Below are 16,664 nucleotides of genomic sequence, written 5' to 3'. Positions count from 1 at the left end.
GGATTGTTGACCTCTGCTTACCCTGACCATGAGCCTGCCTGCCGTCTGGTACCGTTGCCCCACCTCAGGTTTACTGACCCCTTCTTGCCTTGACCTGTCTATTGCCTGCCCCTGTTGGAATATTAAACCATTGTCAATTCGACATGTCTGCATCTGGGTCTTACATTGATTCCTGATAGAATGCAGAGGTACTGTTAGAACTTCCAGTGAGCAGTAAAATGGTAACCGAAAGGAGTCAAATCTTCAACAGGAAACATGTACAGTGGGGGAATAAAAGTATTTGATCCCCTGCTGATTTTGTACGTTTTCCCACTGATAAAGAAAGGATCAGTCTATAATTTTAATGGTAGGTTTATTTGAACAGTGAGAGACAGAATAACAACAAAAATGTCCAGAAAAACGCATGTGAAAAATGTTATAAATTGATTTGCATTTTAATGAGGGAAAAACGTATTTGACCCCCTCTCAATCAGAAAGATTTCTGGCTCCCAGGTGTCTTTTATACAGGTAATGAGCTGAGATTAGGAGCACACTCTTAAAGGGAGTGCTCCTAACCGCAGCTTGTTACCTGAAAAAAAGACACCTGTCCACAGAAGCAATCAATCAATCAGATTCCAAACTCTCCACCATGGCCAAGACCAAAGAGCTCTCCAAGGATGTCAGGGACAACATTGTAGACCTACACAAGGCTGGAATGGGCTACAAGACCGTCGCCAAGCAGCTTGGTGAGAAGGTGACAACATTTGGTGCGATTATTCGCAAATGGAAGAAACACAAAAGAACTGTCAATATCGCTCGGCCTGGGGCTCCATGCAAGATCTCACCTCGTGGGGTTGCAATGATCATGAGAACGGTGAGGAATCAGCCCAGAACTACATGGGAGGATCTTGTCAATGATCTCAAGGCAGCTGGGACCATAGTCACCAAGAAAACAATTGGTAACACACTACGCCGTGAAGGACTGACATCCTGCAGCGCCCGCAAGGGCCCCCTGCTCAAGGATACATATACATGCCCGTCTGAAGTTTGCCAATGAACATCTGAATGATTCAGAGGACCACTGATGAAAGTTTTGTGGTCAGATGAGACCAAAATGGAGCTCTTTGGCATCAACTCATCTCGCCGTGTTTGGAGGAGGAGGAATGCTGCCTATGACCCCAAGAACACCATCTCCACCGTCAAACATGGAGGTGGAAACATTATGCTTTGGGGGTGTTTTTCTGATAAGGGGACAGGACAACTTCACCGCATCATTTGACGGGGCCATGTACAGTCAAATCTTGGGTGAGAACCTCCTTCCCTCAGCCAGGGCATTGAAAATGGGTTGTGGATGGGTATTCCAGCATGACAATGACCCAAAACACACGGCCAAGGCAACAAAGGAGTGGCTCAAGAAGAAGCACATTAAGGTCCTGGAGTGGCCTAGCCAGTCTCCAGACCTTAATCCCATAGAAAATCTGTGGAGGGAGCTGAAGGTTCGAGTTGTCAAACGTCAGCCTCGAAACCTTAATGACTTGGAGAAGATCTGCAAAGAGGAGTGGGACAAAATCCCTCCTGAGATGTGTGCAAACCTGGTGGCCAACTACAAGAAACGTCTGACCTCTGTGATTGCCAACAAGGGTTTTGCCACCAAGTACTAAGTCATGTTTTGCAGAGGGGTCAAATACTTATTTCCCTCATTAAAATGCAAATCATTTTATAACATTTTTGACATGCGTTTTTCTGGATATTTTTGTTGTTATTCTGTCTCTCACTGTTCAAATAAACCTACCATTAAAATTATAGACTGATCATTTCTTTGTAAATGGGCAAACGTACAAAATCAGCAGGGGATCAAATACTTTTTTCCCCCACTGTACACTAGATACAATATATTATTACGTATGTGTCCACTTAGTCCTCTACACATGCATTTGAAAGACAGACCTGGGTGTGTATAGCAAAGCCTATGGTAACATCTTCATTTAGATGAGCTCCCTTCTTCAACATATAGAGTTCACGTTTGAAATTACAATAAGACCCCCAACACACACACACACACACACACACACACACACACACACACACACACACACACACACACACACACACACACACACACACACACACACACACACTCATGTTTGCAAATATTTCTATTTTGGGTTTAGGATTTAGCAGTTTAAGTCAAGAAGCATGAGGGGGTGTAAACCCCATCACATATGGGGAGATAAGGAGACCACATACTGTTCTATAGCTACTGTACAGATGTTGGGGAAACCAGTGAGTAAAAGTAGGTCTTAAAGTCTGATCCAACAACTCCTCTCTGTCAGCTTTTCCTTTCACTCTCAATGTATCCCACCCATGACACCCTCTCTATCTCTCCCTCTCCTCCCCCTCTCTATCGCTCCTTCTCGCTACCTCTCCATCTCCTTTTCCTCACCTCCTCCTCTCTATTTCTCCCCATATACCTTTCTAACATTACCAGTTCAACATCAACATATAGCTCAGATGAACTTTGAGAATAATTAAACATCAGAACAGACTCTTTCTTCTGTGCCTCACTTTTTTAATTTGCATTCAGCTGGATTTCTTCACATTTTCCTATTTGAGGTGTCAGAATGATAGAGAGAGAAAGAGACTGAGATAGGAGAAAGATAGCAAGAGAGGGAGAAAGAAAAAGCAGGAGATAGATGAGAAAGAAAGAGAGAGAGAGAGAGAGAGAGAGAGAGAAACGTCTTTAATCTTTTTGAACTTTTGTGAATGTAATGTTTACTGTTCATTTCACTTTTGTTTATTATATATTTCACTTGCCTTGGCAATGTAAACATACGTTTCCCATGCCAATAAAGACCTTTGAATTGAAATTGAGAGGAGAGAGAGAGAGAGAGAGAGAGAGAGAGAGAGAGAGAGAGAGAGAGAGAGAGAGAGAGAGAGAGAGAGAGCGAAAGAGACCCATCCTTTGTAAGGGGTATCAAATTAATGACATACCAAAGGCCTCCAGTAGCGAAAGCTTTTAGGGCTTAAAGCTCCACCAGGAACCCCCCATGGCTGCCACCATAATCAAGAAAGGCAGATTTGGAATTCTTGAAAGATGGGGAGGATGGAGGGGAAGGGTAATTATCTGTCTGCCCCCAGCCACCGCTAACACTGTGTGTCAATGTCGGTTAGGCCATACAAAGTTGATTTACTGTTTAACGGATGACCCGCTTCACATCCACCAAAAAAAAGAGGAAAAAAATATTATTTTCGATGAAACGAACGATTCACTTTGTCATTGTAGTAATTGGGATTTGGTTTAATCACGGTGAATCGGATCATGTGAATCAAAATAATCATTTGTAAAATGCAAACAGTAATTTTAGGAAATAATATTAGCAAGTAGCCTTCCCTTTGATTTATGTGGCAGCAAAACCTGTTTTATAGATACTTCAAGTTGATTTGGGCAGTCAATTTATTGGACATCGCAACTCAATAGATGCTTGTTAGCCTGCAAAGTAAACACTTCTAAGGTAAGCTAAATATGACTAAACTAGAAAAGGTACATTTCCTGAAGAGAATTTGTGCACTTGCTTCAGCTGTCTAAAGTGATTTGTATTTTACTGCGATATGTGTTAACTGTAGAATTCAAGCTGAATATAAGCTAAAGCAGTTCATTACAGTAAGAACAGGTCTCATTACTTTAGTACACTGCTATATATTTCAGCTCGCACATAAATGATTAAAAATGACAGAACTATGCCTCTGAATAATATACCATGACCAGGATTCAAACTGAATTTACCATTATACTTAAAGTTCCAAATCTCTAGGTTGTACTAAGATTGTTTAGTACTTTTGCAAGGGGTTCAAATAAAAATTAAAAAGTCTAAATATTTTATTTTTATTAGCCCGCTCGCCTCACTTAAAAAAAGGAATGTCCTTAATGTAAAAATCGAAATATATAAATACATACTGTATGTAAATATATTCTGTGTACTGGAGTTGGTTAAGTGAACTGCGTCCGTGTGATGAGTACTAAGTCATGAAGAATTGTGTTAGTTCCCACTCTCAGAGCTAAGAGCTAACAGGTCAGTGGGCTAATGTGGTCCTGAGCTGAGGAGAAGACCCAAGTTTGAAACTTGTCATATCTGTGGTTTTCTCTCTCTCCTTCGAACGCACACACACACACTCACTCACACTCACTCACTCACGCACGCACGCACTCTCTCTCTCACACACACACACACACACACACACACACACACACACACACACACCCCCCCTGAGATGTGCCACACTGTCTTTTTGATGGAGGAGCTTTGTGAGAGATAGAATGGGTTTGGGCCAATGAGGGAACAGATATGGCTGCATGGAGTAATCCACAGCTCTCTGTCTGTAACTCAATACATATTAGTTATTCCAGAAAACAATCAAATGAAAGAAAACAATAACTCCACTGTAACTTCCACCTCTCCTTAAATAGATAGCACCGCACCAGCAGTCTTTACTGTCACCAGTCAACCTCCTTTTTCCCCCTTCCCCGCCCCTCAACACCTGTCCCGCGCTACCCACTCACATCGACCCACTGACCGGGAGCGCGCACCAGCCGAAGATGTGATTGCGGCTTCACGGATAGCGAGAGAGGGAGTCCTGTACCGCATTACACGAAATAACGAGCACAGGCACACACTTACACACATGCTACTGCAGAGCTGACACACACAGCGGAGAAAAGAGAGGGAACAGCGAAATATCTGCGGTCACGCCACTGGCACGCAGGTAAGTAAACAACAGCATTCCTCTAACAGGCTTCTAATAATAGGTCATACCTTCGCATCGGGTAGTGTCATATTGCCTAGTGGCTAACGGGTTTATGAATATTTGAAGATGTCAAGATTAATTATGCTGTGAAGGGATGCCGCCGCTTCGGTAAAGATGGTAGATGTTTTCGGTAAAGCCATCTGCAATCGTTCTTGACCGGGTGTAGCCTTCTCACGTTGCCGAGCCGAGCCTAATGCGCTGCGCATGGATGGATGATGCTGCGGTGGGTTCTTTTTTTGCTGCTCTGCGCAAATTATAAACAGGGTCAGTATACAGCCGTTTATTTCCACACACCAGTCACATTTATGTCTTTATAGGTAGTTGTGATGTTTGATACAATATTGAAGGAGACAAACTAGCAATTGAATGGTTGTCAGCATGGTTGTTTTGTTAGGCCGGCAGATGCGGGCGGGATGGCTGGTGCTGTAAATTATGCTACAGATAGGGAGGCTGACAGCACTCCTCGAAGTGAATGTGAGTGTTGTCGCAACAGAGAGTCTTTTTTGGAGGTTGGTCATGCAGAGATAATTCAGGGGATCCGTTTGGTTATCTGAATCACGTTATGTCACCAAACGAGTTACGCGCGGCCCATAGCTCTTCTATTCAGCATTCTGTTTCTGATTCTGATTCATACATCCGCCAGGCCTCTCTGTAAAGACAAATTAGCTAGGCCTACACATTTAATGGTTATAGGCCTACATTGTGGAAGAAATCAACATAACTTTAGCCGAGTTTCATTCACCTGGTGTCAGTTAGAAGTGAAGAAAACAGATAGGCTTGATCTCTTGATTTGATCTTGTTGTCTTGGGTCTGTGCGTGTGTGTATCACTACCTGGGCTGTGGCCTTATGCAAGGGCTATAGAGGGGAATATCTGTCCTCTCAGTGGCAAAGGGGCAGACGTTCCGATCTATAGTCCTTACGTAAGGCTATCAACAGGCCACAGCCCAGGTAGTGATACACTTACACACACATACACTTCTCTATCTTAACAAATGATTTGCCACTTGTCTTACAAGAAGCTAAAATGACTATTATGATTGCACACTCTACACACCAGCACTGAGACTCTTAGCAAGGAGTTACAGTCAGGGTCAGAATGGGTAATTAACAACAAACGGGTCTTAAATACATCTTGATTAATGTCTGGTAATATGTTAAGGTACAGTAAAGAAAGACCTGGCAAAGCTGCAGCTGGCTCAAAACAAAGCAGCTGGCCTTGCCCTTAAAGGGGCAATCAGCAGTTACTACATCCCTTTTTGGACTTCTAAATTAATGATATGTACACATGGATTATTATAGTTTTGCCCCACTTTGTCTCCCCAATTTTGTCATATCCAATTTTGATCCTGTGTCATCGCTGTAACTCCCCAACTGGCTCGGGAGGCGAAGGTCGGGTCATGCGTCCTCCTAAACATGGCCCGCCAACCGCTTCTTAACACCCGCCTGCTTAACACCATTCACCTGACAACCGAGGTCAGCCTGCAGGCACCAGGCCCGCCACAAGGAGTCGCTAGAGCGCGATGAACAAAGTAAAGTCCCCCCGACCAAACCCTCCCCTCACCCGGACGCCGCCGGGCCAGTTGCACGCCGCCCTATGGGACTCCTGATCACGGCCGGTTGTGATACCGCCCGGGATCAGACCCGGGTCTGTAGTGACGCCTTTAGCACTGCGATGCAGTGCCATAGACCGCTGCTCCACTTGGGAGGCCATCCCCATTGATTCTTGAAGAATATTACTTAGAAATGCGTCAACTGTTGTACCCCATCAGAACCCCAAATATACGCTTGTTTACACCAATGTTTGTAAACAAAGAAAATATAAGCAAACACTATATAGCTTCAAAACATGGTTAAAACTATAATTTTGATATCATGGATGGTCAATCCTTGCATCCATTTCTCCAGCTCCATACCTCATCTTTTTACCAGGGGCAGGGAGGCCGCTTTGTTGTTGTTTCTACTGCTGATTGCTGCTTTATCTGCACACACAGAACTATACTGAGCAAAAATATAAATGCAACAATTTCAACAATTTGACTGAGTTACAGTTCATATAAGGGAATCAGTCAATTGAAATAAATTCATGAGGCCCTAATCTATGGATTTCACATGACTGGGCAGGGGCGCAGCCATGGGTGGGCCTGGGAGGCCCACCCACTGGGGAGCCAGGTCCAGCCAATCAGAATGAGTTTTTCCCCACAAAAGAGCTTTATTACAGACAGAAATACTCCTCAGTTTCATCAGCTGTCTGGGTGACTGGTCTCTGACAATCTCGCAGGTGAAGAAGCCAGATGTGGAGGTCCTGGGCTGGTATGGTTACATGTGGTCTGCGGTTGTGAGGCCAGTTGGACATACTGCCAAATAAAACGACATTGGAGGCTACTTATGGTAGAGAAATTAACATTAAATACTCTGGTAACAGCTCTTTTGGACATTCCTGCAGTCAGCATGCCAATTGCACGCTCCCTCAACACTTGTGTAACGGCCGTCGTTGAAATGAGACCAAGGTGCAGCGGAGGATGTGTTCATCTTGTAAGGTTTAATGACCGAATGAACACTACACAAAACGAAACCAAAAAACGACCATCCACAGTTCTGTCAGGATACAAACTAAACAGAAAACATTCACCCACAAACCCCAAAGGAAAAACAGGCTGCCTATGTATGACTCTCAATCAGCAACAATGATCTACATCTGTTCCTGATTGAGAGCCATACACGGCCGAAACAAAGAAAACCACCAACATAGAAAAAGAAACCTAGAACTCCCACCCATGTCACACCCTGGCCTAACCAAAAATAGAGAACAAAAAACCCTCTCTATGGCCAGGGCGTTACAACTTGAGACATCTATATATAACTTTTTTTATTTATTTATTGTGAATTTAAGGATACGTTTCATTTTTTACAACCAAATCTATTTTTTTTTATGTAAATGGGATGTTATAGAAGGGTCCAGACACCTTTTTTGTGATTTCACATGTTTTTGAGAAACTTACCCCAAACAGCAAATTACTTCCTCATCCTCCTTGTGTAGCCAGCCAGCCAGGTCACCCATGATATAAGTCAGTATGCGGAGTCAATCACCACCTTCCGGAGACACCTGAAACCCCACCTCTTTAAGGAATACCTGGGATAGGATTAAGTAATCCTTCTAACCCCCCCCCCCCCCCCCCCCACCCTCCCCCCACCCTCCCCCCCCCCAAAAGATATAGATGTACTATTGTAAAGTGGTTGTTCCACTGGATATCATAAGGTGAATGCACCAATTTGTAAGTCGCTCTGGATAAGAGCGTCTGCTAAATGACGTAAATGTAAATGTAAGTATTCGACTTCCATCCATGTCTGTGGCCGTCGGAAGATAATGTGGAAAACGGCCACTAGGGGAAACAGTGAGCGTTGTTATGTTCATGTAGGTTTGAGTTTTGCTAAGGATTTGGGGATGGCATATGGGTGTATAAATCTGCCTCAAGTGCCAAAGGTTGCAATATAATTTTTTTTTGTGATTTTATTTTTAAAGCCTGTTCCAAACCTTAACCCTTATCTTAACCATTCAGAGTTAATAATGCCAAAGCATAAGATTTTGAGTTAATGCCTAAACTTAACCCTAACCTTAAAAATGTCCTTTATTTTGACAGTTACCTGTAGCAGCAGGCTACACAATGGAACAGCTGGATAAGGGAAATGGCTAGAGTCGCGCAAAACGGAATATACCATTGGGGATAAAGTTCGGAATGTCACAATTTCATGTGTACAACATCTAAAGACCTGCATCACTATACTGAGAGCTTTGCCTTTCTAAAAGGATGTATTTGGGTGTTTTTGGAGCCTTTGTTCAAGTTTTTTCGGGGCCCCTACACAACGAGGACGAGGAAGTGATTTGCTGTTTGGAGTAGGTTTTTCAAAAATGTGAAATCACAAAAAGGTGTCTGGAACCTTCTATAACATGCCATTTACATCATAAGATTTGGTGGTAAAAATGAAAACGTATCCTTTGATGGAGTATCTTATATTGCTCTTGTCTATTACTGTTCTGTAATCTGTCATGTATCTGTTCATCTTATGTGGACCCCAGTAAGAGTAGCTGCTGCCTATGCAGTAGCTAATGGGGATCTTAATAAACTAAATTCCCAGCAGGCAATCTCTGGGACAGCTTAAATACAGCAGCAGAACTGGGCAGATGTCATCTGGAACTATAACTAAGACCCCCTTCACATTCACTGACTGACTGGCGTACTGACAAATTCCTATTGAATAGAATTACTAGAGGAGCATGGATTTGGACCACAATGGAGATAGCAACATTAGTAGACAGATGTTTCCCTCTATAGCCCTTACAACAGACAGACAGATGGAATAAACATGATAATATCTTTATCTAATAAGATGCCAACATTTTGCTTTTGGTCTATTAAGGAAGGATCCTGGTCTGAATTGGGACTCAGAAAGTAAGGGACTAAGGATCCTGGTCTGAACTAACTGAATTACTTAGACATCAGTCCAGTAAAAAAGTCAGGAAGAGGTTTGAGTTCAACATTATGTCTGTAGGCTAGAGAAGATTCTGTCCCCACTAATTTCGTCTGACCACATACAAAGCTTCTAGTTTTGTGCAAACATACATACAGATCCATCAGAATAAGCCTATATTCCCTGCTTTTCAACTCAACTGATCTGCTGCCATATTATTTCTGTTATGAATGAAAGATGCCAGGTTTGAATGGTAGCCAGCCAGGACTGTGAACTGGAGCTTGGCTCTCTTCTAGCTGTGGAGAGACCGTCTTTAGTTTGGGGATATGGATCTGTCATCAACCCCTTTATGGATACATTCTGTCAGTCCTTCTCTTAGCCTATAGGCTAAAAGGACACTTGCACATATGAATACACACACACACACACACACACACACACACACACACAATGCCTCGTCATGAAGGGAAATCGAACCCTTGGATTCGGATGTCGTCTGTTTGGCGGCGGGCTGTGGGTTTCCTCTGATTAACAACAGAAGGAGAGATGCGTGTGATCATTTGGAGACAGTGGCAGATGTGCTGTCAGGCTTTAAAGATATGTAAGAGTCCAAATCAATCACACGTTCCTATATGTCATGTCAGTCTATAAACTCTGTAGCAACAGTAGCTCCACTTGGTTTGTCAGAGGGCAAGGTGGAGCTAACACCTACCAAATCAATTCAGATCTATACGCATAGTGAGTAGGGACTAGGAGTTCATTTGGAATTTGGCAACTACCAGGGTCGAGTGGTTGTTGGTCTTGTGATCTCATTGTGGATGGGGATTTCTCTCTGTGTTGCAGTACACATGTTTCACCACCATTTACATTTTTTACATTTTACATTTCACATTTTAGTCATTTAGCAGACGCTCTTATCCAGAGCGACTTACAGTAGTGAATGCATACATTTCATACATTTTTTAATAATTTTTTTGTACCACCAGGTGCTGCTGTTTCATTTTCTAAACAGTGTTGTTCTCTGCTGACGTGACTGGTGTCAGAACTTCTCTAGTCTCTGTGCTGAATGGCTTTTGGATGTTGATGGCTGACATCTGACCTCGAGCAAGTCCAACATTACAGCTTTGCTCCAATTGACCCTGCTCCCCAGGGTAGTGAGTAAGTACATCCTAGATGTTTCATCACCATTACCTCACATATCCTTTGTGTTTGATTCCAATCCGAGAGTCAAATCCAGAAACTGTGTTTACCACTTACACAAGCAGGTGCCCAAACCCAGTAGCATACTGGCTGTATATGTGCTTCTTTGTTTCTGTGAGTGTACATTATGTGTGCGTTGAACATACGCCTGTCTACCCGACCATCTTATCCCAGTCCCTCACAATGTTTTTGGGCCATATGGCCTCTTTTTCAGTGATCCCCTCGTATGCTAGCATGCTGTTAGCTGATTGGAGCACTGCATTGTGGTCAGTCTTGGCCTGGCCAGGTGGTTGTGGGGAGACCTGCGGAGGTGCGCAGCGATAGGTTAATGAAATCTGCATTAGAGAACCCTGCTGTCCTCTCAGTGGCTTATCTGGCACTGTGTGTGTGTGTGTGTGTGTGTGTGTGTGTGTGTGTGTGTGTGTGTGTGTGTGTGTGTGTGTGTGTGTGTGGCTTTCCTCTCCATAGCTTAGCTGGCATTGAACTGAGCCAGAGCGCTAGAAGAACTGCAGGTTTTAATTCAGACCTTGGCACTCAAGTCTCATTCTGTAGGTCAGGAGGATACAATCTCATTCAGACACACAATGAGTTGTTTATACCAGAAAGCATGCACACATGCATGAATCAGTCATCCTATCATGAGAAACGTGTCTTTCTCTTCCCTCCCTCCTCAGAGAAAGAGAGAGAGAAGCATTGTGTGCTCTCTGCTGCTTCACATCTCTGCACGTAGCACTGCAACATTAGGACATGCATATTTATCAAGGACAAATCCGACAGAGGACTTTTCAGTTTTGATAAGGACAAAAGCAGAGCGGGAAAACTCTGTTCAGATAAGTTACTAACACATTACATGAATGCCAAATAGATTTTTCTTTTAGATACTGTGTTTAACTTATGGTTTTTACCTATTCTATTATATTCTTAAACCAAGTATTACTAAGCGCGCACCACTAACTTATAGTGTTCTATTCGGTTTTCTTTTATCCTACTTCAACATGTTAGGAGACGCATATTTTGTGTGTGCCTGTATGTGTGTATGACTCTGTGTGTGCCTGTATGTGTGTATGACTCTGTGTGTGCCTGTATGTGTGTATTGCTCTGTGTGTGTCTGTATGTGTGTATTGCTCTGTGTGTGTCTGTATGTGTGTATTGCTCTGTGTGTGCCTGTATGTGTGTATGGCTCTGTGTGTGTATTGCTCTGTGTGTGCCTGTATGTGTGTATGGCTCTGTGTGTGCCTGTATGTGTGTATGGCTCTGTGTCTGCCTGTATGTGTGTATGGCTCTGTGTGTGTATGGCTCTGTGTGTGTATGGCTCTGTGTGTGCCTGTATGTGTGTATGGCTCTGTGTGTGCCTGTATGTGTGTATGGCTCTGTGTGTATATGGCTCTGTGTGTGCCTGTATGTGTGTATGGCTCTGTGTGTGCCTGTATGTGTGTATGGCTCTGTGTGTGTGTGTATGGCTCTGTGTATGGCTCTGTGTGTGTATGGCTCTGTGTGTGCCTGTATGTGTGTATGGCTCTGTGTGTGCCTGTATGTGTGTATGGCTCTGTGTGTGCCTGTATGTGTGTATGGCTCTGTGTGTGTCTGTATGTGTGTATGGCTCTGTGTGTGTGTGTATGGCTCTGTGTGTGTCTGTATGTGTGTATGGCTCTGTGTGTATGTGTCTGTATGTGTGTATGGCTCTGTGTGTATGTGTATGTATGTGTGTATGGCTCTGTGTGTGCCTGTATGTGTGTATGGCTCTGTGTGTGTCTGTATGTGTGTATGGCGCTGTATGTGTGTATGGCTCTGTGTGTGTGTGTCTGTATGTGTGTATGGCTCTGTGTGTGCCTGTATGTGTGTATGGCTCTGTGTGTGCCTGTATGTGTGTGTGTGTGTGTGTGTGTGTGTGTGTGTGTGTGTGTGTGTGTGTGTGTGTGTGTGTGTGTGTGTGTGTGTGTGTGTGTGTGTGTGTGTGTGTGTGTGTGTGTGTGGGGGATGGCTCTGTGTGTGTGTGTCTGTATGTGTGTATGGCTCTGTGTGGGTCTGTGTGCTGGTTTGTTTCATTAGGCTCATGTGTAGGTAGCATCTGGTGTTCTTCAGAGAGGAAATGAGCCTATAGTGAATCCTTTATAGTTCAGCATTACTAGTCTGTCTGTAGCCTCTTGGTGAGTGCAGGAAATCTGCTACACTAGCTACTGGTACAACAATTTACACTCCATTTCTATTGAGGTTAGAAAATATTTGGAAAATGATGAAAAGTAATGTTTTTATGATGCTGTTATTCTAAAAGCACTGTTTAATAGTTTTGAATTTCATGTCAAATCAATCAATTAATCAATTAAAGAAATACCTGCTTTTTGTCTAAGGTAGTTTTGTATAAAGACATTGACCACTTTCCTCACACTTTGGTGATGTTCATCATATTTTCTAAAATATTGTGCTATTTTGTGCCAAAGCATTATTTATTTAGTCTAGGTAGGGCATTTGAATGAGAGTGATCATTCATTTCATTGTATTTATTTAGCCAGGGTAGTCATCAGCAACAATTGCCGCTGTTTTCTAGGGACTTCTGGGTTCATCAGAACACAAAGCCCTAAACCGACCTTCCTTCCTGTTGAAGTCGGAAGTTTACATACACCTTAGCCAAATACATTTAAACTCAGTTTTTCACAATTCCTGACATTTAATCCTAGTAACAATTCCCTGTCTTAGGTCAGTTCGGATCACCACTTTTTTTTAAGAATGTGAAATGTCAGAATAATAGTAGAGAGAATTATTTATTTCAGCTTTTATTTATTTCATCACGTTCCCAGTGGGTCAGAAGTTTACATACACTCAGTTGGTATTTGGTAGCATTGCCTTTAAATTGTTTAACTTGGGTCAAACATTTCAAGTAGCCTTCCACAAGCTTCCCACAATAAGTTGGGTGAATTTTCGCCCATTCCTCCTAACAGAGCTGGTTTAACTGAGTCAGGTTTGTAGGCCTCCTTGCTTGCACACACTTTTTTAGTTCTGCCCACAAATGTTCTATGAGATTGAGGTCAGGGCTTTGTGATGGCCACTCCAATACCTTGACTTTGTTGTCCTTAAGCCATTTTGCCACAACTTTGGAAGTATGCTTGGAGTCATTGTCCACTTGTGAGACCCATTTGCGACCAAGCTTTTACTTCCTGACTGATGTCTTGAGATGTTGCTTCAATATATCCACATCATTTTCCATACTCATGATTCCATCTATGTTGTGAAGTGCACCAGTCCCTCCTGCAGCAAAGCACCCCCACAACATAATGCTGCCACCCCCGTGCTTCACAGTTGGGATGGTGTTCTTCGGCTTGCAAACCTCCCCGTTTCCTCCAAACATAACGATTTTCATTATGGCCAAACAGTTGTATTTTTTTTTCATCAGACCAGAGGACATTTCTCCAAAAAGTACGATCATGTGCAGTACCTGTTTCCTTCAGCATCTTCACAAGGTCCTTTGTTGTTTTTTGTTGTTGTTCTTGGATTGATTTGCACTATTCGCACCAAAGTATGTTCATCTCTAGGAGACAGAATGCGTCTCCTTCCTGAGCGGTATGCCGGCTGCGTGGTCCCATGGTGTTTATACTTGCGTACTATTGTTTGTACAGATGAACGTGGTACCTTCAGGCGTTTGGAAATTGCTCCCAAAGATGAACCAGACTTGTGGAGGTCTCCAAAATCTTTTCTGACGTCTTGGCTGATTTCATTGATTTTCTTATGATGTCAAGCAAATAGGCACTGAGTTTTCCAAGCTGTTTAAAGGCACAGTCAACTTAGTGTATGTAAACTTCTGATACAGTGAATTATAAGTGAAGTAATCTGTCTGTAAACAATTGTTGGAAAAATGACTTGTGTCATGCACAAAGTAGATGTCCTAACTGACTTGCCAAAACTATAGTTTGTTAACAAGACATTTGTGTAGTGGTTGAAAAATTAGTTTTATTGACTCCAACCTAAGTGTATGTAAACTTCTGACTTCAACTGTGTGTGTATATATATATATATATATATATAATATATATACACTATATATTATATACACTATATATTATATATATATCTATATTATATATATATCTATATCTATATAGATAGATAGATAGATATCACCAGTAGTACATTTACTGTTAATTCCCATCATTTCTTATCTACAATGTTTGTTTGGTTACGGTAATTTCTGTTGAATGCATGAATATATTATTATTACAGTCTTACCGTTGTCATTTTAGGAGTGGTGTTGTGGAAATTCTAATCAATAATGAGGAGAGACAAGGTGAATCACCAATCAGGATATTACTTTATTCAAAATGTATTAATAACATTGATTAATTATTGCAATAATGAAGCTTGTCAACGACCCACCTGTAGGTGATTCGTTGAGAGCCCAACGAGTGGATTTGAGCCACAGCATTTTATAGCAAAATCCATTCTCCTGAATGTTCATGACAAACATTAGATGTATGGACTGGGTCACAAGGTTAGGATTCGTATGAAAGATACTTTATAATTCACAGCAAACAGTATCTGCTGTAAAGACTGTTGTCATTGTGTAGAATGCATGGTCTGGCCCCCAAAACTAGTTACTAGCTGTGCGCCAGTAGTTCAAACAGACAGCTTGGTGCATTCAACATGTCAATACCTCTCAAAAGTTCAAGTATTGATGAAGTCAATCTCTCCTCCACTTTGAGTCAGGAGAGATTGATATGAATATGCAATTTTCACCTGACCACACAACTGAACAGTAGTCCAGATGCGAGTCCAGATGCGACAAAACTAGGACCTGCCTTGTTGATAGTGCTGTTAAGGTAGAGCAGCGCTTTATTGTGGACAAACTTCTCCACATCTTAGCTACTGGTGTATCAATAAGTTTTGACATGACAATTCACAATTCAGGGTCACTGGCTCCGGAAACTCTGAGGGCCCAGAATATTTTATACAATGTTGCAAGTTTGCTAGCATGAGCTTTGGGCCGGACCAAGTAAATAGATGATTCAATGTTTCAAGTTCCTTCCAGACAGGCCATGCCTAGCCAATGTGATTTATAGGGTATTTATTTTTATCAGGATGCGGGCTGCATTGTTTTTATTTGTTGGCTTTATGTGGTCTATATTTATATATTGCCAATGGCAATATAAGTTATTTTTAGATTTGTATCATTTTAATTTATATAGAATGTTGTTTAACCACATGACATTGATTTTGAGATATGAAACTGTTCCACAAAAATGTGCACATGAAAATCATAACTGGCACACATATCAGTAGAAATTAGGGATGCACCGATATGACATTTTTGGCTGATACTGATATCCGTTATTTTCCTTGCCAAAAAGCCATAGCGATCTTTTACATTTTAGCGGCCTTTTAAGCATTCTAGTACAGTTAAATAGTTGACGCACACACACACATGGACACAGCGGTGTAAGGCACTGCATCTCAGTGCAAGAGGTGTCACTACAGTCCCTGGTTCAAATCCAGGCTGCATCACATCCGGCCGTGATTGCGAGTCCCATAAGGCGGCGCACAGTTGGCCCAGCGTTGTCCTGGTTTGGCCGGGGTAGGCTGTCATTGTAAATAGGAATTTGTTCTTACCTGACTTGCCTAGTTAAATAAAGGTACCACACACATCACACCACACCACACTGACCAAAAAGTTATTTTGTTGGGAATTATGAATGTCCCCATTACCAGCAAAACATAATCAAAACATTCATATCTTTCACTTACTTGCTGTGTTTCGTTGTTCATTTGTTCAGTCGGTTCATCTTGTCCAGCTGTGTATGTAAAATTTCAGGTAAACCCTCTTTCTTGTCTGCATCGAAGTAGCGGCCCTTGTACCTAGCATGGAGCATGGTGGCGACACAGTAAAGAGGCTCAGAGAGAATGCCACCGAATCGCTTGTTCACAGCCTCAAGTACTTTTGTAAGTTTTAACCCCACAGTGTCTGCAGTTTTGTTGAGCAGGCGTCGCAATGCCATGACAGTGGGTATCACGTCTGCTGCAGACACAGTTGATTAGCTTATTTCTCCAGTCAGTTGTTCGAATGGCGCTAGGAGTGTTCATGTTTCCAAGTTTCAAACATGTTCTCAAATGCCATTGGAATGGCAGCAGCGGTATGACAACGAGCACATTCTTGAGCATGCAATACAGCTTTCCTCAGTACGAAATCCTCGTTGACCCACTGTGCTGTCAGACTCAGCATGCTCCTGGG

General features: G+C 42.5%; 1 protein-coding gene across 2 annotated transcripts in view; it reads left to right on the top strand.

Annotated features, from left to right (window-relative positions):
• The first annotated feature begins 4,542 nt into the window (after positions 1 to 4,542).
• LOC106583506 (neurofascin) overlaps positions 4,543 to 16,664 on the top strand; it is a 161,214-nt gene continuing 149,092 nt past the window's right edge. Inside the window, exons 1-2 of one of the 2 annotated variants that reach the window (XM_045705761.2) lie at positions 4,543 to 4,740; positions 10,237 to 10,408. The gene's annotated coding sequence lies outside the window, so the exon portion shown is untranslated. The remainder of the gene's footprint in view (positions 4,741 to 10,236; positions 10,409 to 16,664) is intronic. The other variant, XM_082967617.1, reaches the window with a different exon arrangement.

This window comes from Salmo salar, chromosome 22, assembly GCF_965601325.2.
Source record: "Salmo salar chromosome 22, fSalSal1, whole genome shotgun sequence".
Lineage (NCBI taxonomy): Eukaryota > Metazoa > Chordata > Actinopteri > Salmoniformes > Salmonidae > Salmo > Salmo salar.
The sequence above is the reverse complement of the archived record's forward strand: the minus strand, read 5'-3'. Positions and strand labels throughout refer to the sequence as shown.